This window comes from Carlito syrichta, unplaced genomic scaffold (genome assembly GCF_000164805.1).
Source record: "Carlito syrichta isolate Samal-C Ts95f unplaced genomic scaffold, Tarsius_syrichta-2.0.1 Scaffold308687, whole genome shotgun sequence".
Lineage (NCBI taxonomy): Eukaryota > Metazoa > Chordata > Mammalia > Primates > Tarsiidae > Carlito > Carlito syrichta.
Window position 1 is genome coordinate 388,855 of NW_007252783.1, and position 15,692 is coordinate 404,546.

Sequence of the window (15,692 nt, forward strand, 5' to 3'; positions counted from 1 at the left end):
GTAACTCTAGAGCCGCCCCTGCTCTGGGTAAACAACTCCAAGTCCAGGACATTTTTAGCTTTTATAATGGAGCCCAGTATTTTCCAACTTGCCAGAAGAGCTGGTTGTTAACGTCACACGATGACAAGGGACAGTTTTAGATTCTTTTATTAGGAAAGGAAACTCATTTTTTACAGGCAAGAAATATCTTCCTCCTTGTATGCTTCTCTCTTTCCTTTCCTCAGCCAGTGGCAGCATGTCCTCTTCAGGGTCTTTAGACATTTGTGCCCGGATGTGGGAGGACAACGTGTGTAGCAGTTGTGTGTGTGTAATCTCAAAAGATCTGTGAAAACAGACTGAACTTCCGTCTTTAAATAAAATAGAAGTGGGACATATATTAAGTCCAACCTCAAAGCTCTTTGTAATTCTGACAGTATGTTGCTCATGTCTACAATGATAGTGATGGGTTCACAGAGGAAATTAGAGCCTATGGGAAAAGATAATCCTTCTTATACGTTTTGGAAGGACAAAATGAAACAAAAAAATGAGATACCTATGTGCTTTTTTTCAGTTGAGCCGTGCTACAGTCCAAGTGTATGGAAAAGCTCCCTAAACCACAAACAAGTCAGCCTATCCTGAAATGCCAGGAGACGGTGCCTCCCCCAGCAACATTTTCAGGTTTATTGTGGCCTCGGATGCATGTGCATCTGATGATATTGTGTTTGATTTAGTCAAAGAAAGTCTCTAGAGCAATTTTGCGTCTAATTTAGCAGATATGCTAATGTTTAAATGATAAGGTCTTATCTTCAAATCTGAAGAACTTCCCAGGTGTGGTCTTTAAAGCATTACATATACGCTCTCACATTATTTTCATCTGCTTCGAGATAAATATTTCATGGGGAGCTAAAAAGTTTAATAATAGTAACCCTAACCTGCTCATAGTAGGACTTCAATACACATAGGGCAATTGAATAAAATCCTACCCTATGTTTGGAAAACCTGGCATCATAATCTCAATGGTAATAACAATAACAATAGTTACAGTAATAATAATAATTATTCATTGAGAGGCAACTGTCTGTGAGACTCTGTGCTAAGTACTCTGAATAGATCTTTATCTGACTTCACCCTCATAGCAACTGTGTAGGTATTATTAACCTGATCCTAGTGATAAAACCGTGGCTCAGAGACGTAAGGTATCTGCCAAAGTTCATCAAAATACCCTCATGCAGAGGAGTAGGGTTTAGAATTGGGTTCCCGGATTCAAGATCCTGGGATTTTGTCATAGAGATCAAGGTTTCCATTCTACTGCCGCCACTTATCTGTGTGATCTTGGAGATTTTGTTTCTTCCTCAAAGAGATAATTACATTGACTTCAATAACATGAGGGAATGCAAATAGTGCCAGTCACACAAGAAATGCTAGCTCACCTCTGCCTCCATACTTATGAGGAAGGGAAGAAGATCCTGGGAGGGAAGGAGAAGGATAGAGTTGCTCCAAAAGCACCAATAAAGAATTATCTAATCAAATTGTTTCCTCTAACCTCCCTTCCACTCCAAGCATCTTAATTTTTATGTATCCTTTGTAAATCAAATGAAGACCATTTTCCAAATCCTATCAGAAATTCAGATAGTATGTGGCTAAGTTATAAGCAAAATTATGTTGGGCTATACTTCACACTATCACTCAATAAGTCCCTACTTCAGTGACCTTTTTCATGGATGGCCCAGTAACTGCACGTGTTTCATCTGCTTCTTGTCATGGTAAAACTGTCCTTAACTTGTATGAAGAATCGAAAGCTAGTGAAAGACTTGACAAAAATTTTACTCTGAGCTTACCAATTACTCTAGCATTTACAAATCTTTTCTGTTGAATACTATATATATATCTATAAATCTATAAATCTGTAATTTCCATGCTATAATTCATACCCAAAAGACATAAAGTAATTCAACTAAATGATAGAATGCTAAGGCAACAAATATTTAGCACAGCTTTTGAATCTTTCCACCAAACCTTTTTAAAAGAAAACTTTAAGAAAAGCTCCTACAGCTACATACATAAAATGAGTAAATTTAAAAGACTGAGGCTATGGCTGGGCTTGGTGGCTCAGCCTGTAAATACTAGCTGTAATCTCAGCACTTTGGGAGGCCGAGGCGAGTGGATTGGCTGAATTGGCAGGTTCGAGACCTGCCCAGGCAACTTGAAGAGACCTTGTCTCTACAATAAATCAAAAAAATTAGCCAGGCCTGGTAGCACACGCCTGTAGTTCCGGCTACTTGGAAGACTGAGGCGGAAGGATCACCGGAGCCCAGCAGGTCAACTGCACCCCAGCCTGGGCCACAGAGTGAGACTCCAACTCAAAAAAAAAAGAAAAGAAAAGAAAGACTGAGACTGGCTGGGCTTGGTAGCTCAGCCTGTATGTAATCCCAGCACTTTGGGAGACAGGGGTGAGTGGATTGCCTGAGCCCACGGGTTCTAGACCCATAGGCCAGCCTGGGCAACTTCGCGAGACCTCGTCTATACAATATCAAACATTAGCCAGGTGTGGTTGCATGCCTGTAGTTCTGGCTCCTTGGAAGGCTGAGGCGGAAGGGTCACCGGAGCCCAGCTGGCCGACACTGGGGTGGCCATGAGCCTGCCACTGCACTCCAGCCTGGTGATGGAGTGAGACTCCAACTCAAAAAATAAAAATAAAAAAGACTGATGCTGGTATACTCAGCCCTACAGTGATAGTCAGACATCTTGAACAGCCTCACATTTTCAAGCAGGTGTTAGAATGACTAAAAATCTTATGAAAAAAATGCAATTGGTTGTGCAATGCAATTTGTTGTGAACATTTAAATTTTCAAATATGAAATTTACCCAAATTATTGCTCTACATTTTGGGAAGAATGACAAAATTCATATCTGATGACAAACTAATCCCATTTCAATGTATAACATGTAAAAAAAATATATAAAATAAATGTAGTAGAAAATAAATATAGAAACACTGGCTGCTGTCAAGAGACGAGAAGGAAAATTTTAAAAAGGATTTGAAAATATCGACATTAACAATAAAATTAAGCCATAAATGAAAACATTTTGGAAAGCGTGAAAGAAGAAGACGGAATGCATAAATGTCACTGGCAGGTGTTTCCAGACTTTCAGGATTTTACAGTCAGAAAGAACCTCAGCGAGGTTCTTTTACAGCGAGGGAAGAGGCCCTGATGGTAAGTCGTCTGCTCAAGGTCACAAAGTCAATTACTAGCCACACCAAGAATAGAATCCAGGTCTTCTCATTCCTGGTGGAGTGCCTTGAAGTGTAAAATTCCAAAGAGATCAAGGGAGGAAAATTGAACCCAGGGATAAAAGTGTTGACTGTGAGAGGAGGTGGGAAGTTGATTTCTTGCCATGTCAAATTTTAAATTTGGTCTTCTTCTGCCTACAAATGAGAAAAATGCTCATCTACCTCCCCAATATGACCTAAGAGTCATACAGCCAGTATTTATCTTGATGGCTATCTAAAGAGGTTGGTGTCCTCAGCTAGTGCAATTTTGGATTAAAAGGTAAAAGGATTTAACTTAGTAGTTAACAAAAAATCTAAAGATAAAAGGCACCATGGACTTAACCATGCCAATACATATTGATCTCATTTTGATTTGCTCTCTTCTTTTTGTTTTATTTTTTAGAGAATGGGGTCTTACTCTGTCACCCAAGCTGGAGTGCGGTGATCACAGATCACTGCAGCCTCAAACTCCTGGGCTCAAGCTATTCTCCTGCCTCAGCCACCTGAGTAGCTGGAACTACATCACCATGCTTGGCTGTTTTTTCTTTTTTGTAGAGATGGGAGTCTTAATATGTTGTCCACATTGGTCTCAAACTAGAGGCCTCTTAAGATCTTACACTTCAGCCTCCCAAAGTGTTAGGATTACAGGTATTAGCCACTGCACCCAGCCTACTCTCTTTATGCTATGACAAACCTAGTTGTCATAAGACTGGATGGCTTCTGATTTCTACCTTGTATCATTTTTTAGACATTGCTTTAAACATAATTAATGGTAAAAGGGGTATTCTGTTTCTATTTTTATTGGAAAGGAGATGAAAACAATCGGAAAAGAAAATACCTTCTGAAAAACTAAACTCATTCTTATGCATATTAAAGTTCAGAGGTTATTTTAGGTGACATTTTAAGTACTCCTTCCTCCTGAAATAATGCCTGACGACTGCACTTTCCAAAGTCCTATAATATAAAGGATCTCAGTTGCTTTGCAGACCTCTTGAATCTTAAATTATCTTCAGTTCCTAAGGAGAGGTCTTGAGTACTTCAGTTCACATTCCATTTAACAAATATTTGTGTGCACCAAGTCTGTTCCAGGTCAGTCTAACAGGAGTCAAAGAATAGAACAAATTCTTGTCTTCAACAATCTCAGTCAACTCCGAAGAGTCCCTGAAATGTGACACGAAGTGTGCCTGGTCACATCCTTAATAGCCCACTGCTTTGAAATAAATTTAGAGACAAATTTGGTGAGCCTCTCCTAGGAGTATCCATGACATTCCACCAAGGGGATCACAGTTAAGTGTTATTCTGAGCCCTAGCTGTACACTGAAATCACTCAGAGAATAATAAGCTGGAACTTCCCCCTCCAGCCTTTTGAATCAGATTATCCAGTGGCAAGATATCTAATTTTCTCCAGGCTTTTTAATTTTTATAAAGGTCCACAGATGATTCCATCAAATTTGGTCCTGTGTTGAATCCCAGAATGGCAGGAGTTCAATTGTGTGTTAATAAATATAGAGTCTCTTAAGACACCGTTTTGGGGCATAAGATGATGAAGGTCACACACGGAGTACTTATTATCCATGGAAGTTACGCATTTAGAGTACTGTGTTCCAGCTAATGCACTGTTTTCCCAGAGCTGGATGTTTTTCCCTAGAATCATGGAATGCTGGCTCTCTCTGCTACTCTGAATGCTGGTGACATGTCAACAGCTTTTTTAGCCAAGCAGATCCGTCATGGGGCTTATGTGCAGGCATTCCAGATGGCAGAAATATTCAGAAGAAACAGTTTTGAACTATCTGTTCTATTTAAGAATTGGTTCAAATTCTGAACAAAACAATAACACATTTGAGACGTGTGGACTATTTTAAAACTAGAGACAGACCTTGCTCACATTTCTCAAATTTGTTTTTTAACAGCTCATTGCATTATTTGCAGATTCTTGACTTGGGAGATGTTGATAATGATGACAATAAAATCAAAATAATAAAAGGACCTTTGTAGGGCTCTTATTTAGTTTCCAGGCAAGAGCCCTGGGACTGCCTGTCCACCACAAGAGGGCCGCGCTGAGTCACTTCTCTCTGCTAGGATGTTCCAGCAGCAAAGTCCTGTTCTGAGAGGCCATGTAGAAAGTATGATTTGAAGGACACAGGAATTACTCCCTATTTCCCCAGGGAGTTATTAGTCCACTTATATCTTCTACCAGAAATGTTACAGTTATCACCACTGGGTGACGGCATTATGTTTCCAGTAACTGTCCACTAGAATACCACTGATGGAGAAAGTGATTATTGGCTAGTCACCCCTTGGTGCACAAAGAAACAGGTAGCATGTAGAAAAATTAAACTAAAGCTTTGATTAGAGCTCAGGAAAGTCGTTTGTTTCATTCATGAGTCATGGACTGGGGAAAGGGTGAGAAGATCCGAATGGGGAACTGCAGGAATGGGCACTAGATTTTGAGCGCCCCACCTTCAGGGGAAAAGAAATATGGCACCACCGTGTGAGGAGGCTAGAGGAAAGCGTCTGAAGATGAGAGTACAGACAGGGAGGCCCAGCAACACACTTCAGTGCAGGCTGTAGACTCACTCTAGTCAGAGGTCTTCTGCAGAGCCAGTCAGACCCATTCTTCTGGTGGAGGGTCTATAAGTCCACATGAGCCTATAAACACGAACCTTGATGGGTGATTTGCCCATGAACACCTCAAAAATCCATAAAGAAAAAAGGGGATAAGAACAGAATCGCAAAATGATGGTATCATGTAGGGCGAAAGATATTCAAACGCAGGAAGGAAGCAGTAGGTACTCAGTATATCCCCAACAGCGCCTGTGCCCAGTCCTTACGTTGTATTCTATTCTTGTTGAAGCTATTGATACATTTTGCACAATAAGATTTCTATAACCTTACTCTCTTACCTAACTATTTTTAGTCCACCCTACTATTTGGAATCCACTCACTTTCTACAAGTATCAGTTATCTTCAAACACATAGCTATTTCTGAGTCGATTATATTCCCTCTAAAGTCAGGAGTAGAGACATGAGTTTCCAGTCCTGGAGAGTTTTCACACCACAAGACCTGTGAGGTCCAGGGTTTTCCTCAACTATTTCCCTTTTCCTCAACTACCTCCCTTTGGCTGCTTCACGGTGGCTTTTTCCACTAGATGGAATCTAATATGTTGGACAAATGCTACGGCCCTCTGTGCAGTGGCCCTGCGGCTTCAGCAGACACACATTGCCTTTCAGGCAAGGGTGCTCGGAGTCCTGGGACCTACAATCTGGAATAAATTAATTTTGGTGACTTGTCATGTTGAAACTGCTCCTATAAAGTTCTAAATGACTGATCTAGGCCAACACATACAATGTTCTATTAAAGAAGACTAACTCTATTTTTCAAAATACTTAAAAAATAAATGTATTGATGTATAATAGATGTACACATAAGTGTACATTTTTAATGTATACAATTTGATGGCTTTTTGGATATGTGCATATAGTCATTAAGCCATCACCCCAATCAAGGTAATATTTATTACTTCCAAAAGTTTCTCATGCTCTCTTAAAAGTTTCTTATGCCCTTTTGTGGATTTGTTTTCTTGTTTCTTGTAAAAACATGTAGCATTAAGTCAACCTTTAGAAAAAATTCTTTTTTCTTTCTTTGTTTTTGTTTGTTTTGTTTGTTTGTTTTTTGAGTCAAAGTCTCACTCTGTCACCCAGGCTGGAGTGCAGTAGCATGATCATGGCTTACCACAGCCTTAACTTTCTGGGCTCAAGTGATCCTCTTGTCTCAGCCTCCTGAGTAGCTGGGACTATAGGCATGTGTCGCCACGTTCAGCTAATTTTTTTGTAGAGATGAGGTCTTGCTATGTTGCCCAGGTTGGTCTTGAACTCCTGGGTTCAAGTGATCCTCCCGCCTCAGCCTCCCAAAGTGCTGGGATTACAAGTATGAACCACTGCACTTGGTCTTAACAAAATTTCTAAATGCACAATAAAGTATTTCTAAGTATAGGCTCTATGTTGAACATATCTCTAGAACTTATCTGTCTTACATAACTGAAACTTTGTTCCCATTAAAGACAGCTCTCTATTTCCTCCTCTGCCCATCCATCTAACTCTATTTTATATGTCCAGGAATTAATGATACAAAGGGAATAACATAGACCGTGAAAAAACTGATCATGAAAAAGAAGGAAGGGAACGCTAAACTGAAACTAAACTGAGTTTTCTGACATTAAGAAATAAAAGACGGTACGAGGTATTAAAAACAAAAGGCTCAAATTCTCTTCCCTTACTAAATCTCTGTCGCTCAGACACTCTTAATATTTGAATGCACAGATTAGGGCAGGTACTTTTGACATGAACTTTCTGTTTTTAAAGGCTTATCATGCTGGACAACCTCAGAAAAGAATGATGTTGTTCTCAGGTGTCAATAGTCACTTTTGCATCTTGCTTCTTAACATAGACAGCTAACTTAAATCACTTAGAAGAGACTACAGTAAATACATATGCAAAGCATACTTTTTCAGAATCAGTAATTTCCAGAGCTTCATCTCTTGAGTATGCAAGATGCTGAAGTGCTTCAAATAGTCAAGAAATTGCACCATTCCTGAATACCTCAAGGTGGCTTGCTACCTAGTTAAATGAGTTGATGTTCTAAACTCTCCTGGAAGGTTCTAGTTTTTAAATTAACGTGCTTTCCACTTTACTATTTGATATTTATTTGGGTACAAAATAAAAATCATTTTAAATTATGTATTTAATATACCTAAAACTGAACTGATAAGCTAAATGAAAAATAATCAAAACAAAAGCAAAATTCTACGATCTGCATTTGAAATACCGCAAGTAGGAATTTGGGTTAGACAACATTGATGCACAAACCAATAAAATTATATGAACATTTTTTACAAGGCTAATTGTTAAAAACCACTGATTATGTTTTCTTATGTTATAGTAAATTTTTGCAATTTTATCTACAGATGTTGGGTTTTGTTGGTATCCTGTTTTTAAAAATTTTGAAAAAGCTGCAGAAACATACAATTTTGAACTAAAAAAACTTTTTATAATGGTAACAATGAAATTAAAAAATTAGAAAATGTCAATAGTTTTAAGTTTATTAAACATAAATATCTACAACGTAAGATAAGAAGGGTCTTTTTGGACAACACAGCCAGGCTTAACAGTGGGCAGTGCAACATGGATACTTCTGAGGTTTCTCCTTATTTCTAAAGGGAAAGTGTTACATTTGCTACTTTTATTCTTTTCTCAAGTGAGTTGTAACAGTAATCTACTCAAAAGGTGCTCCTGAAATGTTTAGAAACTATCCACAACTTCACCTGGACATCCACAGATTAAAATTGTCAGTAAACATATATCTTTAAGCAGAGAAGGCATGGATGAAAATTTATTAAGTTACATGGACGGGACCTTTAGAGATGCTATGATTTTTACATACATTTTCAAAATGGCTAGCATACAGCCACCACTATATCCTCCTTTCTCAACTCATCAACACAAAAGTACTGCATAGAAGCATTTAAGATGTTACTACCTTTATTACTGTAGCACAAAGGTTTTCCTGCCATGCTTAGAACATGAATCATTCTTACTCTGGATAAGTTTCCTTCTGAAACTACACAAGTAGGCTGTGTATATCATAATCACTTCACCTACCAAAATTAAAAACGCAATCAAAACATGTGTTCCTGCATACTGTCTTTGAACTGTACCAGATCGTGATGGTTTAATAAACTGTCAATTTTTCCCACTTTCTGATTCTGTCTTCCACCACTTTCTCTTCCATCTCTACATTCAATCACAACATCTGACCCAAAGCATGTCTCTACCAGATGAACTGGGCTGTGATTCTGTGAGAATGTAGACAGCATGTGAAAATTTGGAGTTAAGGCTGGGCTACCAAATTGGCATTCCAAGCCTCGCTGGCAGCTGATGAAATAACCACATCCTATTCTGTCACCAAACTGAAGTGAAGACTGGAGAATGCTGGCCAATACACATTCCAGGCTCAGCACTGAATTTTCCTTGTTTTATGAGTTTAGTCAGTTATGCTTAAAAATAGCCAACTGAATTCCTTTTTTCTTACATCTAGGCCAAATTAACAAAGACACTTCTTCCTATGGCCACGAATGTGCATGCAAGGGTATTTTCTACAATCAGGTTTGCTCTTTTGAGTTGTTTCAGTGTGATGTTTAAATAGCACAGCTCCAAAAGTGCAAACAAGAGAAGGTCCCTTGTTTTAATAATTGGGTGGGGCTTTGCTTTCTTGGTGAACAAAGAAGCCTGGGTATTTCTCTTTCGGAACTAGCCGAATACAACAAAATAACGTAAGCAACAGGATCAAAGGGAAGACAAGGAGATGCTGGGGATTGGCCATCATTTCTGTTAACATATCTTCCCAAGCCTAGGTTCTGTGCTGTAAGAAAGAGAAGCCCCCCACATACGGGGTGAGAAGTCCAAGGAAAAAGGACACTTCATGCCTGCTGGCAGTTTGCTTGACTCACTGGCCTCTGTGTGTCCCCTGAAATACAAGCAAGTCAGAATGCCCTGACCCTGGACAGATTTCTCATTACATACCTCAGTGTGATGGAGGGGTGGGTGTACATACAGGCACAACAGGGATGCTGGTTATGCAGTGGAGGGCAGAGCAGGAAAGAGCCTTCCTGGGATTCAGCTGTTATTTCCTGTATTTAGCTGTGTTTGAATTCAGACAAACACCTGTACCCACACACTATTCACCATGGTTCTCTATTCTGTTATCTATCATTCCTATTTGTCTTAATAAGATTGCCTCACTAACTTCAGGGGGACTGTCGGAGTGATCCCAAATCCCTTAGAACCTGTGAGCAGCAGTCGAAACACTCCTATTTCACCCTTCTGTAAAATATTACAGGAGGTGCATACATGGAGGGCCTAATAGAATTTAAGATTCTCATGAAGCCGGGCTCGGTGGCTCAGCCTGTAATCCCGCGCCTTTGGGAGGCTGAGGTGAGTGGACTGCCTGAACCCGCGGGTTCGAGACCCACCTGGGCAACTTGGCGAGACTTCATCTCTACAATAAATCAAAAATGAGCCGGGCATGGTAGCATGCACCTGTAATTCCAGCTACTTGGAAGGCTGAGGCGGAAGGATCGCCGGAGCACAGCGGGTGGAGGCTGCGGTGGCCGGGAGCGGCCACTGCACTCCAGTCTGGGCAATGGAGTGAGACGCTAACTCAAAAAAAAAAAAAAAGATTCTCAAGAAATTCTTCCACCAAATCAATGCCTTAGGGGTTCATGGGTAAAACCCATATCCCTGTTGCCAGAATGAACACAGTTCCCAAAAAGAGATCCAAAGAATAGCTGGTGTTTTAGTTAGCTCAGACACACCCTCCTTCCTTATTTGGGTCACAAGTTATCACTGAGGTATTTGTGCCACCCCTGCCTTTACTTATGGTGTCATTCCACCTAAGAATGCCTAAGGATTTTATTGTAACAGCATGTTAGATCATTGTGGGATCATCTTGAGGCTTGAATTCAGTGTGCATACGTGCCTGTGTCTCTACGTGAAGAGACAAACACCTGTACCCACACACTATTCACCATGGTTCTCTATTGTGTTATATATCATTCCTATTTGTCTTTGATTTTGTTGGTTTTGAGAACCTGTTTTCAACACCACCACCAGTGTGAAAGAGGTCTTCTGGCAAGGCTGTGCAACGAGCGAGTGAAACTGCTTCAGAGGGGATTCAGACATTCACCAAATGGCTAGATCTTTAAGGTTTCCTCAAACCTAGACAACTGACGATCCTATATCCTCATGTCACATGGTTTACTGTAATCTTGTCGGGGCTATATAGAATGTGTGTGAGGATTTTAGATAGTTCACATATGTAAAAGCAGTGGTTTGAGGAGCTTTTATAGAATGCAAATACCTAGGTCCATGACATTTAGTTTCAGTTAGTGTGGGATCAGGCCCCAACTAAAAAAAAATTCCAGAAATTCTGATGTGTAGCTAGGTTTGGGAACTACTGATCTAGTTAGTTAGTTCCTGATTCTTCTCATGATAAAAAAAACTAAAATTCTCAAGCCAGTTTCTTAAAGCCACCCAGGGTAGTGAATATTCATGATGCTTCTGAAGTGAACACACTGTATGCTATGTTTTCCCTTAAAGACAATATCAGCAATTTGGTCAAAATAATTATTTGCAATGAGGGATTACAGTAACTTTGAAGTTCTGACGCTTTATCTCTAAATGCCAGAAAGCTTCTCAGTAACTGTGATAACCTGTAACTTCCAAATGTTCTGTAGGTGTCTGAAAACCACTGCTTGACTGGATGTATCTGACTCCAAAGGAAACAGAAATTTAAGATCAATTTCAGCCCTCAAATATTTACTCGTCTTTGAGATGATGAACTGGAGACTTATCAAACCTAAAAAAAACATTGGATTTTTAAGGTGGTTTTTATCCCTAAGATGAAATTTTTTTAAGGAAACACTTTAATAATAATAATGGATAGAATTTATTGTATTTAATTTGCTTTATAATAAAGTTCTTCCTAGCCATTTGATTCTCTTAAATGAAAAGTCAGAGGTATCTGTGAGTGAATCACTCCTCACTCTAGGCCCCTCCTCCCCCTGTCAAAAAACAAACAAAAAAGCCAAGACTATGGAGAGTAAGAACAGTTATTTTAAATTGAACTTTTGGATCATTGTGGAGTTTTGGGGTTGTTTTGCTTTTTTTTTTTTTTCCAATTTATACTCAAAGGCAAATGGATGTAGCAGGAATGAGGTTATAAACAAATCATAGTCTGTTACAAGTTAAATTCCTGGGATTCAAAAGGCCATCACCAGTAGCAACTTTTGTGGCAGAGCAAAGCTTTTCCACATGTTATTCTTTTTTCTGAGGCAACGGATACTTTACCACATATTTTCACATCCAAAACCAACCTGTGAGTACTGACAAGCATGTGACAACCAGCCTGAGTCCTAACAAGTATGTGACTTCAACAACTGCTGGAATTTCTGGATCTTGAGTGTCACTGGGTAAACCACTGAAGAGACGGGCAGAATTGGGCCTTTGGGTACAAGGAGTCTGTCCAAGCACTTTAGGTATAAGGGGATCGGGGGATACACAGGTTCACCAAAGTAAGTTTATACTTCAAAACACCTCCCAAGGAAACCACGCCACTGGCCTTGGATTGTAATTTAATGAGAGTCTCAAGAATAATTTTTATTTTCCCTACGGAAAACAATTCACACACCATTTACAAGGGGAAATACCCCAAATCCCATAATTTATTTATAAAAATTGTGTATTTATTCTTACATGCTCAAACTTCAGCCACCTTCAAAGTACTCTCCATGTGAGGTAATTCACCTATTGAGATGCTTTTCCACTGCTCAAAAGTTTTTGAACTCATCGATTTTGATGCCTTTTAGTGTTTCTGCCATTTTTTGTTTCACCTCTTCCACACAGGCAAAACGTTTTGCCCTTTGAGGACTATTTTTTCATCCAAGGGAGAAAAAAAAGGTGCTCAGGGTGAGATCAGGTAAATAGGGAGGGAGGAGCACAGGGCATCATGCTGGTTTGGGTCAAAAATTGCTGAACACGCGGCACGGTGTGGGCAGGTGCACTTGTATAAATCACGCATCATGAGATAGCAAATATGTTGAAACAATCAAAAAAAAAAATCCACTGAAGTAGAATGCAGTCTTTCACAACAACGCTAGCTGGTGCGCTGATGGTTCCTAGAACACTTACTTAGCGGGGCAAGTCTATCGTAGAGGGGGCCCACCCTCCAAAAAATAATTTCAGGTTTTTTTTTTCATTCCCTCTTGTATATCACATATTTCCCACTTGGGAAGGAAGCTATTACAGAGAAAGGGACTCCGGGGCAACAAGTTCGATTAGCAGGACATGACTCCAAGTATATGAAGTAAAAACAGAAATGGCTGTTGGGTGGGAAGCCAGTCAAGTACAGGAGGATAGGGGGAAATTACTTTCTAATGAACTAAGACTCAATGCACTCTCATGCTTTCAAGTACATCTCTAGACAAAACACATAAAGATTTCAACACGTTACTTAATTTCCGTGAGAGTCACATTCCATTTATTTATCATATTTGTCACAGATATTTCCTGGATATCAAAATTATCTTGTCAGTCTGATGCAACCTAGCACAGATACTTCATAAATCGACATAATTTTTGGAAACATGACCAACTTGTGAATGTCCATCCTTTGAATTATCATAATAGTCAGCCACTGAGAAATGATAATGAGAGATATTCAACATGTCAATTATTTATCAAGAAGGGCACAAACCAAGATGTAAAAAAGGAAGCAAAAAATTAAAATAGCTTATTTTTTTAAAAAGTCATACTTAACTTCCTTACCTGAAATATTTTAGTGCCTGGGCTTCTTATTGAATTTGATGGTGGTAAGATGAGCTGTGTCTTCTTAAAGGAATAAGTAGTCTTCAGTGTTTTTATAGCATTGGTTACTACAGAAATTATACTTCTTTTACTTCTTGTCTTGAGGGGTGAACAAAATAAACAAACTGAAAATACTACAATGAATGGTAAATGATGAAAGATTTACAGTACAAAAAACAATGTAAAAAGGAAGACAAGTTTAAATATTGTTGTGTAAGAAAGTGATGAAAATAATACAAGAATGAGAATAAGTAAAATGATAGGCTGGAACATCTGGGAAGGCAAATGCAAAGACAAAGAGAAAAGTTAATTAATAATAATTTTCAAAATTTAAATCCACTTCAAGTGTCTAAGTATTTATTCCACTTAAGGCAAAGAAAACCCACCCCTCCCCCCACCACCCTGCTAAGCCTATAACAACAAAATCTGAAAGTCTACTATTATACACAACGCTTTCTCTCACTCTGATTTTTATTACTTTTCCTGAGGGTGTAATTGAAAAATCCCATGCTCACAGTATTCAAACATCTGCAACAAGGACACTGAAAACCAATTATTCGATATAATAAATAGAAAAAATAAAGCTCTAACATATCAAACTTCAGTAAGTTTGATCATAAAACTTTTTTTTCCATAGCAAAGCAGAGCAACATGCAAGATAAATAAGCAATAGAGTTACAGTTTTTCTAGTTGTACTATCAGGCAGCTCATCTAATATCATGCTTCTGTCCCTAAACAGAGTTTTAATATGAATCTCTTGCGTGTCTTAAAAGCCATGCATGCCTTCGTACTTCGTGGGTTCTCCAATGGATACAGGACACCAGGCTTGCCAGAGGGAACAGCACTGCCTGTTTTGTTTCATAAATTATCTTTCCTGTGGTTGGCTCTGACAAAATGCATTGGTCTTTAAGTGGCCACCATACCTGGCCAAGGCAGCTCACTCCAATTCATCCGGTGTGCCTCTACAAATCAGGATGGAGGGAAAATGCTGGTTTTCCCTGTTCTGGAATAATTATGACTATTTCTCTGAATTAGTGTGGTCTTCAAGCTACAGTCTAACACTCCTTCCCCAGTCCTGAGATTCTCCACTTTAGAAATGACACTAATGCCGGGCTCGGTGGCTCAGCCTGTAATCCCACGCTTTGGGAGGCTGAGGTGAGTGGATTGCCTGAGCCCGTGGGTTTGAGACCCGCCTGGGCAACTTGGCGAGACCTCATCTCTACAACAAATCACAAAATCAGCCGGGCGTGGTAGCGCGCGCCTGTAGTTCCAGCTACTCGGAAGGCGGAGGCGGAAGGATCGCTGGGGCCCAGCAGGTCGAGGCTGCGGTGGCCGGGAGCGGCCACTGCCCTCCAGTCTGGGCGACAGAGTCCAACTCAAAAAAAAAAAAAAAAAGAAATGACACTGATTTTCTCTGGAATTGATGATCATGTTACTTCAACTGGGGGTAAAGAGGCGGGCTTTCATTTGTTCTTTTCTGTGGGGCTCTAGACACAAGAACGTCCCTCTTTACCACTGGTTTCTACATTTACCGGTACTGATCCACCAATCCTGTTTATCTGGCAAATTTAAACAATTCTAAACTCAATTTGGATCTTGGCCGGATAACGACACACCAGCATTTGAAGATTTCTCTCCAGGGCTTTCTTGCTGTTTGGCCTGTCAGTAGAGCGACAGCAGAAAATGTTGACCTTCTAAAATACGTCTTAAAAATCCTTTCAGCCAGGCGCCGTGGCTCATGCCCGCAATCCCAGCTCTTGGGGCGGCCAAGGCGGGAGGATCGCTTGAGCCCCCAACGTTGGAGACCAGCCTGGGCGGCGGAGCGAGACCTAAATAATGAGGATGGTGACAATGAGCCGGGCGTGGGGCCTCGTCCAGCCACTCAGGAGGCTGGGGCAGAGGGGCCTGCCAACGCCCTCCAGCACGGGCGACCGAGACCCCGACTCTAGATGCGCAAACACCGAAAACCCTTTCACGCGGGCGCGAAGCCCGGGGGCGACGGCGTGGGGTCTCCGTTCCGGAC

The 15,692-nt window shown here is 40.2% G+C and overlaps 1 protein-coding gene across 2 annotated transcripts in view; it reads right to left on the reverse strand.

Annotated features, from left to right (window-relative positions):
- The window catches only part of KIAA0408 (KIAA0408 ortholog), a 35,128-nt gene extending 21,183 nt beyond the window's left edge, over positions 1 to 13,945 (reverse strand). For both annotated transcript variants that reach the window (XM_008065613.1, XM_008065615.2), the window contains exon 1: positions 13,631 to 13,945. The gene's annotated coding sequence lies outside the window, so the exon portion shown is untranslated. The remainder of the gene's footprint in view (positions 1 to 13,630) is intronic.
- Between the last annotated feature and the right edge of the window lie 1,747 nt (positions 13,946 to 15,692).